The sequence below is a fragment of the Balaenoptera acutorostrata genome, chromosome 5, assembly GCF_949987535.1.
Source record: "Balaenoptera acutorostrata chromosome 5, mBalAcu1.1, whole genome shotgun sequence".
Classification (NCBI taxonomy): domain Eukaryota; kingdom Metazoa; phylum Chordata; class Mammalia; order Artiodactyla; family Balaenopteridae; genus Balaenoptera; species Balaenoptera acutorostrata.
The window spans coordinates 111863355-111888143 of record NC_080068.1 but is presented as its reverse complement, the minus strand read 5'-3'; the positions used below and the strand labels follow the sequence as shown (position 1 = coordinate 111888143).

The following is a 24789-nucleotide window of genomic DNA, read 5'->3' as shown; positions in this document are numbered from 1 at the left end:
CTATTGGGAAGCATTAGAATGAAGAAAATATGGGCTGCTTTTACCTTGTGTGTATTTAACAACTTTCACATGAGGGGAGAACCTCACATTAGACAAAGTATGATTAAAGGCAGAAGTTGAATAGAGAGGATTACACTAATGCCCTCCAGAAAGTGGCATAGAGAGTCTTATTTGTTGGGTTTGAGGGTTGCCTTTTTTCTTAAATTCTTTTTGGTTTAACGTGTGTTTTCCTTTCTCTTTAATTCTTCAAATTGAGACATATTCAGTAAATTTTGTCCAGTGAAAAAGACACTCATCTGTGTATGGTAGTGTAATGGAAAGAAACCGGAATGGAAAACCTGTTTTCAGGATTAACCTAGAGGATTTAACACTTTCTTAGATTGGGTAAAATAGTATGCAGAAATAATAGAAACACAGGAGAAAATGGGAAGTTTATTACTTGTAAGCTAAGAAATACATTAAGTGAGACATGTACGAGAGCTTAGTCTGGTGGAAACGTGGAGAACTGGAGCTTATGGGTGCTCGTGCTGGGACATTTCTGTGGGGACTGTATGTGAAGACAGAAAGTGGCAGCAAAACCACAGTATGCCTGCTGACTCGTCTTGTTGTAAAGTCAGATTCGGGCTTCAAAGCCCTGCCTTATCTTCCTTCTTGGCCCAGGTTTCGGTAAATTCCTGAGAGGTTGTATTAAATTTTGCCTTTCTTCTTCTGGGGAACGTAGGTGGCTTTGCCTGCTTGTTTTTTAAAAAACAAAACAAAAAAACACAGGCTTTGTAGAGAGTGTTTGCAGTAAGGACGAGCAAGGAAGCAGGGTATTGCATCATAAGGTTGCTTTTTGTTGCACATAAGAAAAAAAAAACTCTAACTGGGTTAATAAATAAAAAGGATTTATTGGCTCATGTTACTGGAAAAGTCCAGAGGTAGGACAGGCTACTGGAAAGTTTGGTCCAGGCCCTTGCTGTGTTTCTCTTCAGTTTACTCAGTTTGTCCTCATGTCACTTAGCTTTGTTCACATGTTGGCTTTGGCCTTATCCTCTTTCTTCATGGTCACAGCAAGGTGGCCTCAGCTTCTAGACCTCATATCCTCACAGCACATTTTTCCAGAGCAGGAGAGAGCACCTGTCAGGCCCACTGTGTCACACTATTCCAGAGGGCACAGAGGAATAATGTGGCTCTCAGAGTGGCATCTGTGTCCTAGAATTCCTAACAAAACTGTTGATTATCCATGTGTTTGGACCAGTGTAGGTCCCATCTCCACCCATGTACCAGTCACTGACAGAGGACTAGAATGTCTTGACTGGGTCATTCTAGGGCCATGGGAGCCATCTCTGTAGAAAAATATAGAGTAACATTCATTGGAATTACATGGATTTCCAAAAGAAATAGGGGATGATTTATAAGGGGTAAGTGAAGAACGGTGGTTGCAGAGGAAAAGAACAGTATATTGAGTTAGATGTGTTGGATAAGAACTGACCCTTTTGCCCCACGATAGTTACATTAGCACTCAACCTCTGATACTTTTCAAGGTTCCTACCCTCCCTCTTTCCTTTCACTCTTTAAACTCTTCCATTTGATTTTTGCCTCCACCATTCCACTGAAACAGTTCTTGCCTTGCCAAATCCAATGGAGGCCTCTAAGTCTTGATGTACTTGACGTCTGTAATATATGATAATTTGATTACTACTTCCCCTTCCTTGACTTTCTCTTTCTTGACTTCTTTGACACCATTACTAGTCATCTTCCACACTGATGACTCCCACTAAAGTCACTTGTCATTATTTAAATGCCTAAAGTGGACTCCAGTCAATTCACATTACATTATTGATCATTCTCTTCAGTTTTAAAATGAAATGTTTTTCATTTCAATAAAAATAACTGTTATAGAATAGTTATGTATCTAATGATTATATAATGCTTTATAATATCATTATGCATAATTTGGAAACCTCAGAAAATGAAAAGGAAGACCATACACATTCATAGTCCTGTCACCCAGATATAAACATTATTTCTTTTTTAAAAAATATTTGTTCATTTATTTATTTGGCTGTGTCAGGTCTTTTAGTTGCGGCATGTGAACTCTTGTTTGCGTCATGTGGGATCTAGTTCCCTGACCAGGGATTGAACCTGGGCCCCCTGCATTAGGAGTGTGGAGTCTTAGCCACTGGACCACCAGGGAAGTCCCTAAACATTATTTCTATAGCAGTCTATTTGATATGAGTATTTTAAAATACGTGTGATTAAATGATTTTGAACAAAATTCTTTATACTATTTGAATTTGTTTTTCTATATATGTCCGTCACTGTAGAAAAATTGAGAAATACAGAAATTTTATGCGTCAGAGGTAGAAACAATTAGCATTTTCCCATTTCCTTACTGTTATGAGATGGCATGAAATGTACTTGGAAAGTTAACATCTGCAGCAGGATTTCTGTTCATCTTTTACAGTGGAAAAAATCCCAATAATTTTGTCCGACCAATGTGGCTTTTAGTGTTAGAGAAAATCATCACTCAAGTTCCTTTGCAATGGGAATAATTATTACGTTGACCTATGCAGTTCTTTGCAGGAGGGTAAATAAAAAGATTTTACTTATTCTCTCTGCACAATGTCTAATCCTTTAAATATTTTTATTATTTGCAAGGTGCTAAGAGAATAGGATTAGTTATTGTTTTATGAGCCATCAAAGATGACAGTAGGTTCCATGTGAACTCTGGGACAAGGTAGACTTCCTGATCTGGGGAAGGAGAGGAAGCAGCAGGTAGAAGCTGAAGGAGGCACAGCTGAGCTTTCCTTGCCAGGCTCTGGAATCCGCCTGACCATGCATCATCCAATTAGATGTCTGAGTCAGAAGAACACAGAAATCTTCCTCAATGGTGATTATGTCCTATTTTGATTAATTTATATTTGCTGGAAGAAGTCTCTAAGTAAGGTTTTGCAAGAAGATTTTTGAATAGTGTCCTTTCTAAGCTGCTGTATCCTTGAATATATTTTGTTGCCTTTATATACACTGGTTGAGTATAAAAGTTTTGGCACACAACTCATTTTTTTGGGCATTTAGTATTTTATTTGATAAGTTTAATGACCACCTGAGTTTTATTCTTTTGAAAAAATATCCTCTCCGTCCTTGTAGACATTTTAATTTTTCTTTGCCATTCAAATATTTTGGCAAATGATTTTAACTATGATCTTTAATTGAGTTTACCAGAACATGGTAAGTGTCTCTTAATGAGAACCCAGGTGTTTTATTTTCAAGTCAACAAAGTTTTCTTCAATGATGTCTTCAATTATTGTGTTGGATCCAGTTATTATAATCTCTTTGTTTAGGATGCTAAAATTCTTACTTTAAATCTTCATTTTCCTTTCCTTGGATATGCCGTTCTCTCTTTTATGGTTATTTCTTTGTCTTTTAAAAAATCTAAACTCTGGTAGAGCATTTCAAATTTGTCCTTTATGACACTGATTTAATTTTTCACAATTTCAATAACATATTATTGCCTTCTATAAGGCTATATATTATATAATCGAACTTTAATTTCTTTCCATTCACACTTCACATTTGTTTTATTGTATAGCCTTTCAGCCTCAATTTCTTATTTATTTTCTCCTCCTGTCTGTTAGATACAATGTCTCCCTATATTGTGCTAAGGATAACAAACTAAACTGTTTCCCGCCTCCTGCAGTATGGCTCCTCTGAATTTTCATTAGAAAGTTTCATTTTCTACAGACTGAAGGTTTTTCCCTTATAAGGCTCTGTATTTTTCCTGCTTTCTCAAAAGACAGATGTATCCATACTTAGTGTTTCATAAAACAAGGTGTATGGGTTGCCCTACACCTTGCCCTAGTCTCTGCCTGTGGTTCTAGAGGAATCTCCTTCAGTGTGCTGAAGGCAAGTTACTGTGCACAGCTAGCCCATTACCCAGGGCTTTAAAACATTTGGTTTTGCTGAAGCAGATTCTTCATTTACCTCCTAAGCTCAAGTACTTGTAAGTAAGACAGGGGGGGGGACAAACCTACAGTTCCATGCATGCAATCCAACTAAGACTTTTCTTGACTCCTGTAAGGCAGTGCACCACTGCTCCTTCTAATCTCCATTTCTCTCTCTCTCTCTCTCTCTCTCTCTCTCTCTCTCTCTCTCTCAGTGCATTCCTGGGAGTTTCTTCATTGGATTGTAGAAGAGTGAGGAATTGATAGAGGTGTTAAGGGACTGTTAGTCTGTCTTTAAAAACTGACGGCGTTGGCTTTCCAGGTTTGTGATTTCTAATTTTCTGTATAGTAGGGAAAAAAGATGAAGAGTCTCTCTACTGACTTTTTGGCAAGCAGGCAAAGGGAGATCTGGCACTGGTGGTCTCTTTTGTGTGTTCAGCTTGGATTTAAGTAGATATACTTCCCAGATTCTGGAATTAGGTTGATTATTTGGCCTACTTTAAGGTACTGAGAGGTTTTGTCTCTTTCTGTGTCTACATGGATATTTTGTTAAGAAGTTACAACGGGTCTCTTTCCCAGGGACAGAACTAGCTACCACTTGGGCTTCCTGCATGACAAAATCACTTGCACTGTTGCTACCACTGATGTGTCTTTCACACTCTTTGAGAGTATATAGCTGATCCTCACTTTTAGGCACCAATAAGTTATCTAGAGGCAGTTATTTAACAGCTACTGGGTATCTGCACCAAAATGCCCCATATGTACCTCAAATCCAACTGTCAGTTTCACACCCTTGCCTCAGCCTGTCTTTGCTCTGTACTTCTCTCGTGTGACAATAGTCATCCCATTACTTAAGCCAGAAACGTGGGAGTACACCTAGAATTTTATTTCCTTTCTGTAACCCCTCAAATCAAATCAAATCAATAATAATGCCAGCTAGTTACTTAGCACTTACTATATGCTCTTAAACATATAAACAGTGCTCTTAAACACTTTGCATATGTTAACTTATTTAATCTCTGTGATTACCTCATGAAGTAAGGTAATCAGGGCTGGGACTAGAGTGAGTCAAGTGAGGGGTCCAGGGAGCAAAATAGAAGGAAGCACTCTCAGGGTTATGCAAATGTATGCTTGCCCTAGTTCCAGCCCTGATCTTTCTTGTATCCATTAACTGGGTGAGGAAACTAAGGGACAGAAAAGTGAAATAATCTGTCCTAGTTCATGCAGTTGGTATGTGACAGAGTTGAGATTTGAACTCTGTTTAGTCTGACTTCAGGGTCCAGAGGCTTAACTGTTACATCACATGCTCCTCACACACCACCTGCCCCTCTTCTCCCAGTTAACTCTTATGTTAGTCTTTTCCACTCACATCCTTCAACTCCTCATTATGTCTTGCCTGGGTTATTGTGTAATTTGGTAACTAGTCTTCCAGCCTTCAGTAGAGCTTCTATCAGATTGGTGAGCCTTAATACTATTGGAGTTATTCTTGGGGAACTTGAATAATTGAGAGAGAGCTGATTTCAGTTCTCCCTAGCCCACATGCATGGTTTGACCGAGTTAAGCACTCTTTACTCCAGGCGTTTAAAGATGAAAAAGAGACCTATCTGTTGGATTCAGAAATACATAAATGGGAAAATGTTGAATTGGTATTAATCATCATCTTCTTCTAGCATTCCCATTCTTTCATATGTGATTCCAGGCTAAAAATCTTTTTGGTATATGTGTTCTTCCCTACAGACATGTTCATAGGTGGGATGGGCTTAAAGTTTCCTTTCAGTCGGCTTCACTGTGCAGGTTCCCATATTTCCTGTACAGAGGAAGCAAGAGGAGTGGGTTTTGGTTTGGACCATCACCCTAGCAGGTTGCCAGTATACCTTTCACAGGAATCCCATTCTCTTCCCAGGGCCCAGTTCTCATAGGTGGCTCCCTAACTTTCGATCCATTCTAAGAGTCCAAGACTAGTCTCTTACTGGGTTGTCTGTTCTGAAGCTGAACATTAGAAGGAAGTAAGTGTCTTCTTTTTCATTGGCTTATTTAACCCAGGACCCACACAGAGGAATCAGAAGATAGTCATATAGGGAAATAACTTCAGTGATGGATGATATAAAAACATTTCTGTGGCTAGGTCATGTTGACCTAAAATTTTAATCCATTGTGCATTTTCAACCCCAAACATATTTACTCTCCGAATCTCACTAGGTCATTGTGACTTTGTTTTATTTGCTCAGGGTGAGAAAAAAATATAATATTCTTTATAGAAAATTCTCAAACCTAGTCTATATTCCCAAACTTGCCTCTTATTTTCATCTCAACCCCCCACATCAATCATGTACAGGACTTTAAGAAATGTCCTATAAAATTACCTTGCTAAATTGAAAATTGGATTGTAATAGTCACAGCTAATATTTATTGAGTGATTTCTTTGTGCCAGGCACTGTTCTCAGCACTTTGTGTGCAGTAACTCACACAGATTTTCACCACAGCCCTATGAGATGGGTGCTATTATTATCCCCACTCTACAGATGAGGAAACTGAGGCGCAGAATGGTAAAGTATCTCCGCATATGACCAAAATGACAAGTGACAGAGCCAGGATTAAGTCAGAGCAGTCTGGCTTCAGAGGCCATGCTCTTACCCACTCTGCTGAATAAGTCCTGTTGGCGATATGATGAAGTCAGTCTTCCTTAGCACAGAACACATTCCTCTCTAGCTCCTTACGTGTTCGAGTTGTCAGAACCAAACAGCTTATTGCTACTTACACGTACCATGATGATCCTCGCTTATATGCCTCTAAGCCTTCCTTCCTATTGGCTCTCCCTCCTCTTCTCTCTGTTGTCCAGCTGGTGTCTCTCTGTCTCTCTCTGTCTCCCTCTCTGCCTCTCCCACTCCCAACAAATTATTTCTATCCTGGGCTAGTTCTTTTGCTTCCTTTTTCTTTCTTTCTTTCCCATCCCCTTTCTCCACTCCTAAGAAAAGTGAAATACAGTCATCCCTGAGTATCGCAGGGGATTATTTCCAGGACCCCACACATGTACTGAAATCCACGGATACTCAAGTCCCTTATATAAAATAGCATAGTACAGTCAGCCCTTTATATCTGTGGGTTTCACATCTGTGGGTACAGAGAGCCAACTGTATTATTTTAGGGGTGTATGGTGTTTCCTTAAAAAGTGAAGATTGTGTTCAGTATCTAATAAAAAAGTAAGAATAGTGACTTATAACTGTGACTCGACCCAGTCACCTTGAATAATCCTTGAATAGCCTTCTCCAGCTATCCTTGAATATGCTTTTGATTTTTAGAACCTAAACCATCCCTGGAATTATCTAATTATCTCATAATTTTCTAATTATTATTTCATTTTAAGTAGAAGGAAACTCAGTCCCAGGGAAGTTGACTTGGCCAGGATCACACAGTTAATTCCAGATTAAGTCCAGCTTTTCTGATTCAGAAGAGTATTCTCTCCTCTGTACCTTTTAAGCCTAGCTCGAAAAGGGAGAGAAAATGGAAAATATTCTTCCTTTACTTCCTGTTCCACATTTTTATTCTGCCAACAATCAGTTTTTCCCCTTTGGCCTAAGTTTGTGATATGTAAGTGTCTGCTTCTCTTTTTTGAGAGGGTGCCAGGCAAACTCTCTTAGCTCTCTTCTTTCTTTTCCCCTAATCTTCCCCTCAGGCTAACCCTTTCTCTTGCCATATCGCAAGTTCATGGCTCTGATTGCCCATAAGAAAACATCATGCACATCATCATCTTTATTAATCTCTGAAGTATTTAATAATACTAGTACAGAAATGCAGAAATCATGTGCTTGTCATATGGATGGCATGTGTACTTTCGTTGCCCATGATTACAAAGAAAATGTTACTCAAGGTTTTATTTGTGTGTATGTAGTAAATAAAACAGCTTGATCCTTTGGGAAAATAGAAATGTAGATTGAGTCGATATCGTGGATATGCTTCCTTTCTCATTAAGATTAAGCAGCAAAAGCATCTAACAAGCACCGTATGTATGGACCAGAGTCCACAGACATGTACATGTGTATGTGGCCTCAGCGAGAGGTACCATAGGTAAAGGTCACAGGAAAGAAAGCAGCTTCACAGACATCAAGGAAATAGCAACTACTTACTGACAGCCAGACATTTCAAATAATATCATGGGTCCCAGAACCACTTCAAAGGCAACCGGCCAGGAAACAGGCAAATCATGAATTTGAATACTTCTGAGATTCCGGAAATTCAAAAGCAGACCCTTCAGATATTTGCATTGAGGTAGATTATGAGCAATTATTTTATTTCTGAAAATTGCTCAAAGCCTTTTGTGGAAACAGAAGACTAAGACCATTTTCTGCCTTTGAATGATGCCTGTGTACTGTTAGAAATTTGAGGAATGTTTAAAGAAATAAATCCTGAAATCCTGAAAAATGTGTTTTGTGCCTAAAACATAAGATTTTTCTTTCAAAAAATAGTACTCTTTGAAGTGTCCTTTCTCTACCAGGTAAATGAGGATTGATCTTCTGGGTGTTTCTCAAACTGGTTGTACCATTTCAACTTGCAGAAGTGCATATGATTTTTTTTTTTTTTTTTTTTTAGGTTTGTGAAGCTCTGCTTCAGGAGAAATATATAGGCAAAGAACAATTATTAATTTTGATGACTATACTAATTTTTTGATCATTATAATTAAATATTTTTAAAACTAAGAAAAAATGTTATGTTTGGTACATAGCAAATGGAAGGCCCGCTTTTTGCAATTTTTGATTTTTAGGGACATGATCTTATGATCATATTTTCCTCATAAGTAACCTAAACAATTGAGACCTTTAAAGTATAATTATTCAAAGTAGTAAAAACAAAACAATTAGATTGTGATTATTTCATTTCTTGGTCTCGACATTTCCAAAAGTCGTTCCCAGGACTACTTATTTTTAAATGAACAAAAATGTTTCTATTCCAAATCCATGAAAGTAGGCATCAGTCTTTCAGAAAACAAGTCACCCCACTTGCATCATTCATAACCTAGTATTTGGGAGTAGACTTTTGGTATAAACAGATGTAATATCTAGCTACAACCCCTCTACAATTGTGTAGAGGCTTTGCTTTTCTTTAGGCACATCCTTGCCCAGAAAACCTCCCACAGGGAGGCAGTATGGTCTAGAGAATAAAACGCCCATCTTACCTTCCTTTTAGCTTTGCCACTGACTTCTGTATTACCTCCAAAGCTTTAGTTATTTTTATACTCTGCTTTTGCCATTCTAGTCACAAAGGCACCCTTTTCTTTTATGTAAAACTCAACTATTGTGGTTAACTAGATATGTCTTTTAATTAGAAATATGCTTGTATGAGAGATGAGGGAAAAATTCCTTATCCATGTATAAATGAGTGATTGACAGAACCTCAATTAGGACCATGCCAATAGTTACATAGCAGTTGATACTTTGTGCCATGTACCTTACTGCCTCTCAAACAGTCATAGCTCCCTACATCACAGGCTTGTTACAGGTGAGTAAGGAACTTTGGACAAACATTCTTTTGAGAGCCTACTAGTCTCCTGGCATTGTGTTGGATTCTGGGGATATGCAGGTGAAAGACATAGTTTCTGATTTCAAGGAGTTTGCAATATAAACGTTCAGAAATACAACTCTGAGGAAGAGAATGCAGCTTGCTGCTAAAGCTGATTGTAGTACTATTCTGGTACAGAGAAGGAGTACTTGAAAAGGTGAGCAGGAAGAGAAGACTGGAAGAGTCTTCTGGAGGCATGGAAAAAGCACGTGCAAAAGCACTGTGGTTTGAGTGTTGTGTACCTAGGGAAATGCGTACAGGTTAGTGTTGGTGCTGTGTGAGAGGTATAAGAGGTACTGTCTGGAAACATAGGAACTTTTTGTGAGGATAATTGATAGTCATCAAAAAGATTTTAGCAAGTGAAGGACATGATTATATTCACGTTTTGGATAACTTGGCTGAATCCGCGATGAGAGGGAGGGAGGAGAGCTGAGGTTGCTACATAAACCATGTGGAAAATGATCAGGGCCCGAATGATGGCATGGAGGTGAAGGTACAGAAGAAGGATCATAATCTAAAATATTTTTGAGGTAGAATCTCAAATGTCTTCCAACCAGTTGGATGTGTGGTGAAGTGAGAGCGAGGAGTCTAGGTTGACTCTTCTTCAGGTTCTAGTTTTGGTGGTTGGGTGGAAGGAAGGTGGAGCCATGCAAGACGCGATGTATATGTAAGAGGAGGTGGAGTTTGGGGGTAAAGAGCGAGAGTGAGGTGAGTCTGAGGTGTTGGAGCTTTGTGGATCCCCAACAATGCTTGTTCATTCTTTTCTCCTGTTTCTTTTCCCCGTGGAATATTTGTAGATGCCTAGTAGGCATTAGACATCTGAGTCTGGGCTGGAAATAGGTCTGCAATTAATAGGTCAGCATTTAGATGGTAGTTCCAGCTATGGAAATAGATGAAATTGCCCAGAGACATGTATCTAGAGTGAAAAGCAGAGGATTGAACTCTGGAGCAAATCAGTATCAAAAGCATAGAGGGCTGTGCCGTTATTAAAATATATTGTTTTCCATGTTACATTTCTAACTATATATTTCAGGTGGATAGAAGATCGGGTGTTTTGAATTTGACCTGAGAAACATTTCAAGAGTTTTGTGAAAATCAGTGAAAACAACTAGTTTCACTCTGTGGAGTCCAGTAGTGACATAATTTTGAGATCATTTTTTATGGTAACAATACAAAGAAAAGGGCAACTAAAGTTCTGATTATTATTGGTTCTAAAAGTATGCTTACTGATAAACCCAAATTGATGCATCTGAATTGATGCAACTCACAGAGTGTGGTTATGAGCTTTACGGCCGAGAATACATTTACTTGATATACTGTGAATACCTGGATGGATTCTCTACCATATCCAGGGAGATTAGATCACGTTTTTGTTGTTGTTCTTTTGCTTTTATCCTTTGTTCAATTTAGTACTCTACACAGAAAAACTAGTCTTAAGACCTTTTTTCCCCCTCTCCTGGTTGTCTTCATTTTCAAACCAAGAAGGTCATCTCTAGCCAAATTTTTCTCTGAAAGGCTTCCTTCTCTTCCCCACCACCCCCCACCCCCTGCCAAAATAAAAAGCTATGGTCTAAATATAAACAAATACACTAGAAGGAAGTACACATACCTGCTGGGTTTTAAAAAAATATTTATTTATTTGTTTGACAGCACCAGGTCTTAGTTGCGGCAGGTGGGATCTTTCATTGCAGCATGTGGGATCCAGTTCCCTGACCAGGGATCGAACCTGGGCCCCCTGCATTGGGAGCACGGAGTCTTAACCACTGGACCACTAGGGAAGTCCCACCTGCTGGGTTTTTTGAGGTGTTTTGATGGTGGGCAATGGGACTCTGTGTGGCTATAAACTAGGCAGACTGCTGGGCCCTTAGAGAAGAGGAATGGGAGACAGAAGAGGCAGCTGGGCAGTGAGTAAGAAAGGTTCACTAATGCAAGTTAAATTGGAAATGGGATTTACTTAGTGTATAGAAAAAAACAAAACAGTGATTATCAGCCTTGGGAAATGTAAACAAATTTTGTCCCTTTTTATTTTTATCCTTGAGATCAAATCAAGGAGTTCTGTCGTTCGGAGCCTGCTGTGTGCACACTTGGGTCCTCATGCTGTCTTCATACTGCCTTCTGAGCTGCCCAGGATTTGGTTAGTGTGAATCTCATGATGAGTCCTGGTTACATGAAGACACCTCTCTGGCTTTCTTCTTCCTCTCCCTCTTTTCCCTTTGGAAACACAATTTTCCACCTTACCTCCATCTCCACCCCCAAGTCATTCTGTGTCCAAGTAGGCATCCAGGTTGTTGACTCTTAGCTAATCTGAAAAATAAAACTTGTGCTAACATGTTCATGGCTAGGAACTAGAACTCCAGGGTTCTCTGTGCATATCAAGAGAACAAGTTACTGGAGATAGCAGCCAGCGAGATACAGTGGATTCTTCTGTCTTTCTTACCCAATAGGATGACTTTATAGGTAGAGATGTCAGGGAAAGCATTTAAAACCTTGGCAGTAGGGTTATGTAGATAACTAACTGATTGATTTAAGCAAAAACTTGGATCTTTCTCAAGTCACCTTCCTATTTAGAAAATTAAATCAGAACTTCACAGACCAAGCCTGCTATGGGTCAAAATACAGGAAATTAAATGTAACCTATAAATGCACGTTGAGGAAATAAAGCTTAAGGAATGAAGAGAGTAAGACCCACTGTAATAAGGTAACTCACTGTAGCAGTATTGCCCCAACCACACTAGCTTCCTTCTCTTCCTTGTATCCAGAACACACACTTGTTTCCTCAAAGCTTTCCACTTGCTGTTCTATCGGCCTGGATGCTCTCTTTAGATACCTACATGCTTTGCTCCCTCATTTCCCTTACTTCTCAGATCTGACCACCCTATGTAAAATAGCATCACTCCCATCACTCTTTATCCCCAACTCTGTTTTTCTTCAGAGCACTTACATATCACTGAACAATATATATTTATTTGTTATTGTCTGTCTCTCTTACAAGCTCATTGAGGTCAGGGATTTGCCTACTGCTATATCCCTAGAGCCTAGTTCAGTGTTTGCTACACATTTTGAATAAACGATCGCATGGCAGAGTTGAGCATTGAACCCAGGTCTGTGGAATTCTAATCTAGTTTTCTTTTCATGTGGTTTAGTTCTCTTTGGAATTCTAATCCAGTTTTCTTTTCATGTGGTTTAGTTCTCATCTCATGAGGTCATTCTGTCCTCTTTTCTTGCCCTCCACATAAACGCTTTACACCTACACAGGCATAAACGCACTTAATGATCACTTCTTAGGGGAATTTCCTTGGCTGGTGGTTTCCATTGTTTAGGCACAGGAGAGACAACTGGGAATGGTAATACTGCAGATTTCCAGGCCTCAAGCCTGTGCTCTCGATTCAGTAGGCTTGAGATGGAGCCTGAGAAGCAGCATTTCAAACAACACTAGGAGATTTGGAAACTGGTGGTCATGTGACCATCTTTTAAGGTATACCTTTGTGATATCAGATTCCTTCAGGCTCTGTTAAACCCCTTCTTTTAGGTTTTTACCATGGGCCAATTAGACTACAAACAATCAGCAAATTCTGTGCTAATTCCACCATAAAATCCATTTAGCAGTGCTACTGCTCTGGGCCATAGGCAGGATAAAACAGAGCAGAAGTGACTGGGGGAAGGAAAGGATGAAATCTAAATTGACAGTGTGTTGACATGTTTGTGTCAGTATGTGTGAGGGCAACATGGAGGTCATAGCAAAGTCCCCTCAAGCCTGGAGCTGTTTCTGTCTTCAGCGCTATGTACTGAAGAATGGAGACGTTTTGTAGATCCATAATCACTTTGGGTTATATTTCTAGGATTGAGATGATCATTTCAGTGGTTAACTGCAAGAGAGGAAGAATAGGAGAAGACATAGAGGGACAATAAGAGAGGGGTTACAAAGTCGTCCATATCTTTGGCCATTTATCTGGGGAGGGCATGAGGTTCTCAGGAATGCAGGTAAATTGCTGACTTCAATGAAAGTCAATGTTTTATGGTTGTTATATAGATGAAGGGAGATCCAGGGTATAAAACACTTAGCAAAGTGCCTGGAAAATAATCATCACAGTAAATGATAGTTATTATTGTTATTAATACATGTGGTGTGGTTATCTCTGTGCTTCATTCTACCTCATGAATTTCCCAAATTTGTCTAGCTTACGGTGAAAAAAAAGTTTAACATGTATGCAGTGTGTCGAGCTTTTCAAAAGCAACCAAACAACACTTACTTAAATGATGGTATACTTATTTTTATCACCACTGTGATCTTAAGTTCACTGTGTACTTCCAACCATTTTCCTAAAGACTTAAGCTCAGTAAAGTCCAAAATATATTTGGCCAAACGCTTTTGTCCTTCATTTTTGAAGCTGAGTGCTTGGAAGAAAACTTATTCACATGTTATTAATTATTTGACACGTAATTAAGCACTTCCAAACAGTTCAAAAGCATTTCCAAGATTTATGTTCCTTGAGAAATTGGAGTTGCCTTTGGTTTTGTTTTGGACGGAAACACTAACCATGTCAGCTCTATTTAGGCAGGAACAACTCTTTGCTTACCCATGTATTCACAGTAATTAGCACAGGGCCTGACAAATAATAGGTGCTCAATATTTATTGAATGAATGAACCATCAGGTGACTCAAATTTTGTGATCCCAGTAAGTATTTGCATTCAAGGGTCTCAACTTGAGTGTTTTTATCCTAAATAAGCTCTATGTAATCATAATAGGTTTATTAGTCTCCTAGGACTGCTATAACAAACTATCACAAACTGGGTGGCTTAAAACAGCAGAAATTTATTCTCTCGCAGTTCTGGAGGCTAGAAGTCCAAAATCAAGGTGTTGGCAGGGCTGTGTTCATTCTGAAGGGTCTAGGAGAGAATTCTTTCTTGCCCCTCCAGCTTTTCATGACTCCAGGCATTTCTTGGCTTGTGACTACGTAGCTCTAATCTTTGCCTCCCTCTTCACATGGTCTTGTTCTTTGTGTGTCTTCTATCTCTTATAAGGAAACTTGCCATTGGACTTAGAGCTCACTTGGATAATCTCAGATGATCTCATCTTGAAATCCATAACTTGATTACCTCTGCAAAGTTGCTTTTTCCAAATGAAATCAAATTCACAGATTCTGGGACATGGACATATCTTTTAGAGCAGGGGTCCCCAACCCCCGGGGCCACGGGTTGGTACCGGTCTGTGGCCTGTTAGCAACTGGGTGGCACAGCAGAAGGTGAGCAGCGGGTGAGTGAGCGAAGCTTCATCTGTATTTACAGCCGCTCCCCATTGCTCGCATTACTGCCTGAGCTCCGCCTCCTGTCAGATCAGCGGTGGTATTAGATTCTCATAAGAACGCGAACCCTACTGTGAACTGCGCATGCAAGGGATCTAGGTTGTGCTCTTCTTATGAGACTCTAATACCTGATGATCTGAGGTGGAGCTGAGGCGATGATGCTAGCGCTGGGGAGCGGCTGCAAATACAGATTATCATTAGCAGAGAGGTGTGACTGCACAGAGACCATAATAAATCAATTGCTTGCAGACTCATCAAAACCATATCAGTGAGTGGCAAGTGAAAACAAGCTCAGGGCTCCCACTGATTCTGCATTATGGTGAGTTGTATAATTATTTCATTATATATTACAATGTAATAATAATAGAAATAAAGTGCACAATAAATGTCATGTTCTTGAATCATCCCATAACCGTCCACCTCTCCCTGGTCTGTGGAAAAATTGTCTTCCATGAAACCAGTCCCTGGTGCCAAAAAGGTGGGGGACCGCTGCTTTAGAGGGCCACCATTCAACCAATACAATGAGTTAATGGAAATTTTTGACATTTATAGTGGGGTTATCTTTCCCCTGATGTTTTTCTCACTACATCACTGGTATAGATTTTTGAAGTTTTTGTAGCTGAGAAGGTTGGGGACATGGTTTTTGTTTTGGCCTAATTAAGGATAGAAAATTGGGAAAAACAAATCAGCATTTCACCTACAGATGGGAAAAATACGGTGAATGTTGGTAACTGGTGGGTGGAGAGAGGAAGTTAAGTAAGTGATCAAGAAGTAATGTTACACCCAACCTGATAAGGTCTGCATGATTTATTAGGGATGGGTATTTGAAACATAGTGATTTGAGTGATAACAAATGTAAAAGAATAGTGGTTATGGTAGTATAAGAGGGCCATTTTATAAATATCTCAGCGTTTTACCCTTTGAGAGGGAAAATAGTTGGTGTAGAGAATTGACAAGTCATAGGGACAAGGCCAGAGACTCTTGGGATCAACAGTTTGAAATGAAAGTCCTAAGAAGAATTCTGATCAGGAAAGAGACCTGGGGTAGATGTGGCTTCTACACTAAAACCATCTGCATTCGATTTGGCAGTAGTAAAATGCAGTTGTAGAATGTATATTATCAAAAGAAATAGTACATCAGTGGTAAATTATTCCAACATTAAACAAAGAACCAGTGAGAACACTTTCAGAATTATTGAATTCTGGTCAGCATTTTATTGAGAGGAAATTTTGGAAATTGAAAATATTTAACAGGTGGCAACTGCAGTAATTTTTTTTTTTTTTAGCCTAGTGAGGATAAAATTTTTGCTAAAAAATGAGCCAGTATTGTTTAAGTGAAAGAATTCTTGAGAAAAGGGAGACGTCATGGAGTAAAAAATATCCTGAGAGGGGAAGAATACACTGAATAGGTTAGAAATAGAACTTTAGCACCACAGAAGAGCTTGATGAATAAAACACTTGGTGAAGAACCCAGTAGTAATTGGAACAGAGTTCCTTTTGTTCTAAGGCTTAATTGCTGAAGTGGGATTTTAATGCATGTCCTTTTATAAAAAATGAAATAACTAAAATTTATAACATCCAGTGGTGGACAAGTCATACAAAAATATATTTGTAAAAATGGAAAGCACCTGCAACTTTGAGGGTTAAGAAAAACTGAATTTATATTTGATATCTCAAGGGAAAATTGTAAATCTATCTTTTCCTGTCACTGGAAATTACTTTTGGTGAATTCATTATCAAACTCAGGCAGTGGAAGTCAAATAGTAAGGACATTATTGAAGATATTGGGGATTTATGCAGAAATGAAGGAGTATACTTGTCATCTGAATGTCCTTTTCTATATGCAAATAAAATAGATTCCTCCCACTTAATTTATGTCCTCTCAAAATGGCTGAGATAATGATATTCCTATAGCTTCAGTTTCTGCTTATGTCATTCAGATTCCCTTTTCTTTTGGTCTTATGTAACCAGTATTCCCTCTCCCCATTTTCTCACCTCTGGCTATATAGGCACGGGGGTATCCACCCTTTTCTCCATTCTGACAGCATCTACATTGTAGGTCAAATTGTCCCAAGTATTTTTTCTAAGTTTGTCTGGAATTTAATATTAAAAAGAAATAAATGTTACATTCAGTACATGTAATTCAAGAAACCCATCCTTGATTGCTAAAAAATATAATCATCCCATCAATTCAATGACTTTTTTTTTTTCAGTTTTAATTCACAGTGTGAGAATGAGTTGCTGATTATGTCCCCATGGAGGCTAAATCAACCCATCCATCTATTGTTCTCTTCTCTCTCAAATATCCTGCCACTTATTTTCTGATGTATAAATAAATCTTGAAGATTTATTTTTGAATTTTCAAACTCCCAGAGCAATGGTCCACTATAAGAGCACTATGGAGGTCTGGGATAGTACATGATAATTGAGAAATAGAAAAAAAGGAATATATTTGCATGTTTTTATGTTAAAAAAAAGTCAAGAAAGAAATTAAGTTTTACTAATATTCTATTATATAGATAGGTAGCACATATATATACTTTACAAATAAATATACATATTATGTGTATGCATTTCAGAAAATCCCATTGGTAATTTAAAACATTTTTTTCTTTATGTTTTTTAGCATTAAACTTTAGCCTTCAAAATAATTTTTTAAAATAAGAGACTTATTCAGTAATACCTCAGAACTTTGAACTTAGGTTCCTCTGCATTTTTCTTTCTGAAAGTCTTCCCTTTCTGACATATAAGCAAGCATACTACATTTCTGGGTCTCCAAAGCTCTGTCAGAATTTCTTCCTGCTGCAGTACCTGGGCAGTGAGCAGGAGTGCCTGAAAGTCTTATAAAGAGACCCCTGCAACATTGCCGGTCCTAACAGGCTGAAACAATGACTGGTTTTCAGTTTTATGTGGTCTGTTATATTCCTTTCTCCCTCCTTTATGTTTTTTTTTTCCCCCTGCCTAATTACTACATTAAATCACAGAATCATTTGAAAGTTCCTTTTTGAGTACTGTGGTCCAGCCTAGCTCAAATCCAGTAAACCTGACAAATCTTAGTTTTAGCAGGAGGTTCCAGGGCTGTGGAGTTTATCTGGGGTTCCTAGTGCTTCAGATGGCAAAATATGAGTAGGTTAGCTTCAACATAGGTGTGTTCTCTTCCCTGCTAAATGTCACTGGTAGTTCTGCTATTGCGGTTTGCCTTCTGCAACAGTTTGTTAGTCTCTGCTTACAATATACATTTTAGATGTTATCCCACTGAAAATAAGACATATCAGTAAGTGTGGTGATACAGTCACAGTGTTAGAATTTTTTTCTTACTGTCTTTTCTGCATTTATGACTTTCTTCTTAGTCTTTCTTAGAGAAAGAAATCCCTTTTTCTAAAATGTTTGAATACTCAATTTGTCCTTACTTCAATTAAGAATAAATATTGAGCATATACTATATTCCAGGCATTGTGCTAAGGCATAGAGCATGAAACACTCATCAAAACAGACCTAATCTTACCCCCTCAAGGAATTTATAGTCTATCAAGCAATTCAGACAATATAGAAGTCATTGCATATGTAGTGAATGCTGTAAAAGAAAACTAAAAGATGCTACGAGAATGTCTTTTTTTTAAAAGGCACTCTTCAATCAGGTTTCCAGCAGAATGAGGCCAAGAAGCTCTCTGGGTCCTATTTTTCCTGCTCTCCTTCAGCCCACACGCTCCTACTTTCTATGTTCATGTAAGCAAGACCTAGATAAGGAGGACGATGAAAGCACTGCTCACTTTCCTGCGTTTCTTTTAATGTGATTTGTATCCAGTTATAAAAGTGGGATCAATTTTAGATTATTTTAAAGCAATTTTTTTGGGTGTAGCTAGTTGTTTTCACTGGGAATGTGGGAACTTTTGATGGCTTTCCTCAAGTTTCATTGATCCAGTCTCCTTTTACCCATTGTCTTAGGCCAAGTACAGTGATGAATGGAAGGAGATTGGGATGTGGAACTCCTAGATATGACCTTGTATTTTAGCAAACAAATAAAAAGTTAAAATTTGACAGTATCCAGAACTACACAGTATTTGCAGTTGTATTTAAAGCGAACTATTTCTCAGGTATTCTTTTTTTTTTTTTTTTTTTTAAATATTTTGGTAGAGTATGTGTTTTAAATTTTATTTATTTATTTATTTATTTATTTTTGGCTGTGCTGGGTCTTCGGTTCGTGCGAGGGCTTTCTCTAGTTGCGGCAAGTGGGGGCCACTCTTCATCGTGGTGCGGGGACCGCTCTTCATCGCGGTGCGCGGGCCTTTCACTATCGCGGCCCCTCCCGTTGCGGGGCACAGGCTCCAGACGCGCAGGCTCAGCAGCTGTGGCTCACGGGCCCAGCTGCTCCGCGGCACGTGGGATCTTCCCAGACCAGGGCTCGAACCCGTGTCTCCTGCATTAGCAGGCAGATTCTCAACCACTGCGCCACCAGGGAAGCCCTTTCTCAGGTATTCTTAAGATGTGTAATGATCTGCCTGTAATCTTCCTTTATGCATGGATCAGTTAGCTTATGTAATCAATTTGGATGACTTGAGAGCTCTTACAACAGAATTTCTTCATTTTTAACTCACTTCATTACACACACACACACACACACACACACACACACCCCTAACCCCTACCCCACACTTCCCCGTGTCAGTGCTCAGAGAAAAGGCCACTTGAGGACTACAGCAAGAAGGCAGCCATCTGTAAGCGGGGAACCAAACCCTGCTGGAATCTGATCTTGGACTTTCTACCTCCAGAACTGTGAGAAAATAAATTTCTGTTGTTTAAGCCACCCAGTTTATGGCAATCTGAGTAGACCAAGACAGGATTTTTTTTTTAAGTGAATCATACTTTTTTTTTTAGTTCCATCGGTATTTTTATTTATTTATTGGCTGCGTTGGGTCTTCGTTGCTGTGCACGGGCTTTCTCTAGTTGCCACGAGCGGGGGCTACTCTTCGTTGTGGTGCACGGGCTTCTCATTGCAGTGGCTTCTCTTGTTGTAGAGCATGGGCTCTAGGTGCGTGGGCTTCAGTAGTTGTGGCATGTGGGCTCAGTAGTTGTGGCTTGCGGGCTCTAGAGCGCAGGCTCGGTAGTTGTGGCACACAGGCTTAGTTGCTCCGCGGCATGTGGGATCTTCCCGGACCAGGGCTCGAACCTGTGTCCCCTGCATTGGCAGGCGGATTCTTAACCATTGCACCACCAGGGAAGTCCCAAGACAGGCTTTAAGACTAAAAGATCACCAGATTTTGTTTGAAGCAAATGGGAAAAATTACTCTTGCTGTAATTGTTGTCAGGTGAGGTTCATAAGGTAGGCTGAATGGAGACAGGAAGTTGCCCTCAGACATGGAAGAAACAGAAATGAGGGGAAGCATGAAAATCCTCAAAAAAGGCTTCATATTGTGGTCTCAAGATATATTCTCCTTATCTTTTAATACCAAGTCATTAAGTCTCAAGGATTAAGTGGCAATGTGGTGATGGAAGAGCAATGATGGTAAAGTGGCATGAGGAGCATGAAGGCAGCGTGTACTGAACAAGGAGCTGTCCCCTCACATCAAGGTAGCCTTTGGTGAGACCTGCTCTCTGGCCAATTGAAAATTAGAATTCTAGACCTCAGATTCAACCTCATTAATTCTGCTTCTTGAATGATGATGTCAATGGTTGAGCTCTCTGAATGTTCACAGTGATTGAGGTCCCAGCCTGGCCCCAGCTCGCATCTGGTATTCCTCTCTAAGGTCATCAGGAACTACAAGATCAGAAAAAAGAAAGTAGTTTCAAAGCTCAGTTCTTTTCTGTTTTTTTTGTTTTGGAATTTAACAACATATGTGGGAGAGATCTCACAACCACCCACCTTGCAAAAGACTTACTTAGAAAACTTAAACAGAAAAGAACCACAATTTTTACACTATTCTCCAAAGGCAAATGGGTATGTGTGTGAGTGTGTGTGTGCATGCACACATGCAAGGGATCCACTTACACTGATTTTAAGGGATCCACTTATACTGATTCAGTTGTAGAGATTTAAAATTTCATGCTTTTAGATTATATTTTATGAATCACATCAAAATATTTAACAGGAACTAGTGGTTTTAAAAGTATTCCTCATAAAACACAAATGTGCAGGCATGAAGAAAATCATCTGGGTTCTGATATGATATGGCACATGATTTCTTCAGGTGAGCAAGAATGGACATTTGAGTGAGACTCAGAAGAGGCCAGAGTCTGTGGAAGGATTGCTTTGACTCTCTCAAACACTGCACAGACCTGTCTTCACATTGGAGATCTAAAACAGTGCATGAAAGCAGAGACACAGGTGTTGACCAGGCCCGTGAACCAAGCCCGCTTTGTTTGTATTGCACACAGTGACCTCTTCTCCTGAGAGATCACATTGCAAATGGAAACTGGGAACAGCACTTGGGAAGCTAACAAGTGCTGATCTCTAGGTGATGCCCTTTTCTTTTTGGACATGAGCTTGCTGCATTTCATGAGAACATCTTATCAGTGAGTCAAAGACATTCCAAGTCTCTTTCTTGCATTGGTGTCCTGACTTGTGTACTTAAATAAAACCCAGCAAATAAAAGCACTCTAAAGCAATTAAATATGCATCTCATTTTAGGAAATTCTTGTCACATTCTAGTCACATTTTGATGATTCTATCTGATGTTACTTTTGTCCTGTAAGTCACCACTTTATTCATCTTGGGGAAACCATACTATAGCCTAGAATCTTCTTCAGAACTGCCTTGAAATCAGAAGCATCCAGATAAGGTGAACATGATCAAGGGTACCCCGTTTGGAGCTGGTAGTTTCACTTCCTTTTGCTTCACTCTATGTCATGAAAGTGGAAAGTACTTACTTGACATACACATATTCAAATCAAAACACTGGATTTCTTTCTCTGGAAGAATTGCCCTAAGAAAGAGAACCTTTGGACATAGATCAAGCTGCTGCACTGAAGGAACAAAACTGAAGACCAGTGAGAGGTTAGCACCAGTGAAAAGATTCTTGCCATCTGCTAAATACGCTATTCCATCGTGGTGATTTAAGAAACCAAGAATGTCCTTAAAATCTGCTTTGGAAATCTTTTCCTTTCAAACCCTCTTAGCAACCGACATGTATTACAGTGCAATGCGACTACAAAAACTCATGTATCCAGGTGAGAGAGAAACTTGTAACACAGTTCAGTCCTAGAGGCTGAAATCCCTTGCATCTCAGGAGAGGGGCTGTGAGGGTAGAAGCTCATCCAGGTTTTTTGTGGAAGGCTAACAGTGCCCCTAGTCTGCCTCCCTTCATTCTTTTTCATTGAAAGTTGTTCCTTGAGAAGTGGAGGTGACTGGACTTAATGTTGGTGGGAGCTTGGCATATGGAAAGCTGTCTCTGGCAGGAGAAAGAGCCAACAGCAATCAGGTTTCATTCTTGCTATAAAATGCAGCAATATGACACACACATGGTTTAGTGAGCTGAAGAGGTTGTGATAGTAATCTCCATGAGTACTTTTCCAAACATTCCAAGCTCCTTCAGGTAAATTCCATCCCCTCTTCTTTGATTTTTGTTTTGGTAATCTCACAGGAAACCCGTCTCGGGGGATTTTTCTAGAGGCCAAATTGATATTTCAACAGGGTTGAAATAGAATCTCATCTACCAGGGTAAAAATGTCCTCCTTACATGTTCAGGTCCTTTCTGTAGAGACCTGAGCACTGAGAAGAATGGAGCAGGGGACCCACCTAGCCAGGATTTGCCTACTTATGGAAGCTGCTAAAGCAATCCATCTTTAGTTCAGAGATTCCAGTATACACTGAAAATGTCAACACATTAATCTTCTCACCACCCTTAAATGATGATTCTATCTCTTTTCCACACATGAACAGAGTAGTAGCCAAAATACAGAGCTTATATGCTTTGCGTGGTACTGCAAAAAATGCTTAAGTTTGACATTTGGGCCCCAAGCAAAATTTAAAATATTCTTTCAATTCTCAACATCACCCCATTCTATTTAATCCCACCTACCCCCAAAAAAGTCTACCTACCAATCTCTTTACAACTGTAATTTCAGATTATTTGGTAAGTAGACTTCAGAATATGAGCATCTCTCTTAGAGGTGGAATAAAGGATCAAGACAAGAACTCAGGCTATCCCTCAATCTTTGAGAAGGATGAAGCTGCAAACATAAGTTGCTGGAGAGAATACAGATGTCACCCAGGTTGGGGAGCAGTGATCTGGACTGTGGTGACTGGAAACAAAGAAAATTCGGAAAGGGAAAAGCCATGGGTGGAAGTTGCATTTCTTTTGTTCTCTAAGATGTTCCTAGACAAGAAGAGATGAAGGGCAGGGGCATAGGAAGTGGGTTCTTGTAGTAGAGTGGAGCGGTGAAGATGTTAGGACTAGGAAGAATCTTAGGTGCCGCAGTGGTGGTGGCTTGTGCTGGCAGTGGCCGGTGGTGGCAGGGGTGGCTGTGGAGGAGGAGGAGGAGCACACAAAGGTGAGGCGGTGCCTGTAGCTGCTCAGCACAATGCTGGGCACATAGCCTGCTGGATGGTTTGTACCATGAAGGCAAGGAAGAGTTAACCTGAGGCTTATGTTGTAGAAACAAGTCACAGCGTCAAAGTTCTCTACTTTCAAGCTTGTGCAATATAAATGGAAGGCAATATATCCCTAGCTTTTGAGAAAATCTCAAAATCTTGAAAATCTCTTGGTAGAGCCAAAGAGGGACAATTGGTAGAGTTACTCTGTACCAAGCAAGGAACAAGAATTTGCAAAGCTCCCCCTTCCTCTTGGTTTTTCCTATTGGATTCAATGTGTTATTTGAATTTCATTGCATAATTAACCATGCATTTCCACATATTCTTATTTAATCCTCATAAAAATCCTGTGACATAGGTTTATCATTATTTTTATTTTACAGATGAATGAGGTTCGGAGAATTGCAAGTGAATTACCTAAGATCAGCAAGTGCTAGACTCAGACTTAGTCCCTCCAGCCACCCTGCTGTATGCCAAAGTCCTGGCGACTGTTCTATTACCTTTCATCAGCCACCATATTATCCTCTACTGTTGCCCAAAAGTTAGAACTGTTTTCAGAACTGCTTGAACATTGGTGCCCTGAGCCTTATTCTGAGCTTAGATGACAAAATGACAGATTTGTTAATTTAGCACTGCAGAGTTTTGAATCAAGTCATATGGAAAACTCAGCAGACAATATTCTTGCTCCACAAATGTACTTGAATTTTTTTCAAAAGTACATATTTGGGTCATTAAATGCCACTAAGAGAAACTGGACTTGCTGAAATGTAAGGTGGGGCGCATTTGGTAGACAGTGTCTTATGGAATAGTTTCACATGGATGTTATTTTAGAAAAAGCAAGAGGCAAGTAAAATGGAAAGAAAAACGAGGGGTTCACACATTTTTACTTGTGAAATAGATTGCATTAAATTGATATAGCTTTTAAGTTCGACTGTATTTGGCAACATTTGGAACTTAAAATCTCTTACAGAACGTGACTCTAAATGGAGGCTCCTTTAACGGTATGGAGGAGCAGCAGTCTTAGATTAATAGACACTCAGGAAAGCTCGTTCTCTCAAGAATGGGGGTGTTTAATACGCATCAGTCTTTGCTCTGCACAGCACTCACTTTTTCCCAGAGCAAAGCAGTTTATCACACGGGCCAGAATCTGCTAGAATTTCAGCCTGCCATTCTGGGCACTGGCGAGGTCCTGACCATATGTACAGAAATGAAGATCAAAGAGCTAATAAGTAGCGGTCAACATGCCTCTAGTCAGTACAAAAGAAGAAGAACAGGGCAGCAGCCTTCTTTTCAGCAACTGTGCTAGAAGGAGCCCTAAATCACTACCACACCAGGAACTGCAAGTAATGCTGGGAACAGAGGCTATAAAACATGCAATATGTCTGTTTCAAAACACAAACAGCAAAAAACAAACAAAAAAAATCCACCCTAAATAAAATCAGTGTTCTTAGGCACACCCTAAGCAACACTTTAGCAACA

The 24789-nt window shown here is 39.5% G+C and overlaps 1 non-coding gene across 1 annotated transcript; it reads right to left on the bottom strand.

Annotated features, from left to right (window-relative positions):
- Positions 1 to 2106: 2106 nt before the first annotated feature.
- Positions 2107 to 2179, bottom strand: TRNAR-CCU (transfer RNA arginine (anticodon CCU)). Its single transcript has one exon. It is a non-coding gene; the product is annotated as a tRNA-Arg (tRNA).
- Positions 2180 to 24789: the final 22610 nt, after the last annotated feature.